This window comes from Orycteropus afer, unplaced genomic scaffold (assembly GCF_000298275.1).
Source record: "Orycteropus afer afer isolate SDZICR_OR568_19922 unplaced genomic scaffold, OryAfe1.0 scaffold00392, whole genome shotgun sequence".
NCBI lineage: Eukaryota > Metazoa > Chordata > Mammalia > Tubulidentata > Orycteropodidae > Orycteropus > Orycteropus afer.
In genome coordinates this window covers 2217244-2219459 of record NW_006921979.1, presented here as the reverse complement: position 1 = coordinate 2219459, position 2216 = coordinate 2217244, and positions in this window count along the sequence as shown.

Genomic DNA, 2216 nt, shown 5'->3' with positions numbered 1-2216 from the left:
TTTTTTTTTTTTTTTTCTATAAGTACTGCTTGCTTTTTCTAATATGTCCAAACAGAAACTAGGATAATATGTGTGGGAATGTCTATTAAAAGTGTGGGATAATAGTGCAAAGAACATGAAATTGGATCAGTCAGGGTTTATTGATTTGGACCCACTAAGCACAGATTTTTCATTCAGTGTTTCAGTTTGAGAGGTTAGGAAAGGATCTAATGGTTTATTTGGTTGGTTCACTGCAACACGGTAGCCTGTACTAAATCAAGTTGAAGTGCCAGACCTGCCTTGGTATACCGTAGAAGAAAGTATCCAAAGGGAAATTGGTATGTTAGAGTGGATTTATAAGGTTAGACCCATAGACATATACATGGAGTACCCTGAGGACCCCTTTTTACCACAACTCAGTTCACAGCAAATGAAGTGCAGCAATGGGCTCATGCTCCTGGTGGTCTTACCATATTCCCCACAATCCTGAAGCAGCTAGCTTGAAAGAAAAATGGAATGGCCTTCTAAAGGCACAATTATAGCACCAGCTAGGTACCACGTGTGGTTGGGGCAATATTCTCCAGGAGTCTGTATATTCTCTAAACCATCATCCAATATATGGCTTTGTTTCTCTAGCCAGGATTCATAAATCCAGTGATCAAGGGGTGGAAATGGGAATGGCAGCAATCACTATTATCCCTACTGACCCACTCAAAAAATTTTTGCTTCCTGTCCCTGCAACCTTATGCTCTGTAGTTCTGGAGGTCTTAGTTCCAAAGGGAGAAATACTCTCATCTGCAGCTCTGGTGATGTAGTGCCTAAGGCATTTGACTGCTAACCAGAAGGCTGGCAGTTCAAACCCACCAGCCACTCCTCAGAAGGAAGGTTGGACAATCTACTTCCCTAGTGATACCACCTTGGAAACTGAAGGAGGGGTCACTTCGAGTTGGATCTGACTCTACAGCAGTGAGTTCTTTGGTTTAGAGAGACACAATAATGATTCCATCGAACTGAAGTTAAGAATGCCCACTGGCCATTTTGAGCTCCTCATGCTTCTGTATCAACAGGCAAAGAAGGGAGTTACTGTATTGTCTGATGTGGTTGATCCTGATCACCAAGGAGAAATTGAATTGATATTACATAATAGAGGTAAAGAAGAGTATATCTATAAAAATACAGGAGATTCCTTAGGCCATCTCTTAGTACTACCATGCCTTGTGATTAAAGTCTATGGAAAACTGCAGCAATCCAATTCTGACATGACTACTAATGGCCCAGACCCTTCAGGAAGAAAAGTTTGGATCACCCCACCAGGCAAAGAACCACTACCAGCTGAGGTGCTTGCTGAGGGCAAAGGGAATACAGAACAGGTGGTTTTAGAAGATAGTTCTAAATACCAGCTACAACTATGTGACCAGTTGCAGAAATGAGGATAAAATATAAGATGTAAATGGGGCTAGTGTGTTTTTGGTTGTACAAGTGTTAGTTGTATCATGTTAGGCACAACATAATTTTATAATTGTCTTTATTTAGAAGTTATATCAGTTCAAACCCACCAGCCCCTTCTTGGAAGGAAGATTGGGTAATCTACTTCCGTAGTGATACTGCCTTGGAAACCCAAGGAGGGGTCACTATGAGTTGGGTCCGATTTGATGGCACATAACAACAACAGAAGTTATATATGATTTAAGGAGATGTGTACAGGTGCCAAGTTGACAAGGGGTGGACTGCAATGGTTGTGTATCAACTTGGCTGGGCCATGATTCTCTGGTTTGGCAGTTATGATGTAGTTACCCCTCATTTTGTGGTATAATGTAATCACCTCCATGATGAGATCTGCTATGAGTTGAAAGGGGGTTTCATTGGGGTGTGGCCTGCATTGAATATGTATGGACATTCCGGCAAAGCTCTCTAGCTTTTTGCTTATTTTGGATCCTGCATCCAGCTCTCATCATTTGACCTATAGTTCTTGGGATTTGTGCCAACAGCCTGCTATCTGATCTGTCAATCTTGCATTGCTGATCTTGATGCCTGCAGCCTGACAGCTGACCCTCAGACTTGGGACTTGCCAGTCTCTACAATCATGTGAGCCATTTTCTTGAGATCAATCTCAATCTTTACATATATATTTGTTGTTGTTGTTGTTATGTGCCGTCGAGTCAGACCTGACTCATAGAGACCCCTCTTGGGTTTCTGAGGCAGTATCACTACGGAAGTAGATTGCCCCATCTTCCTTC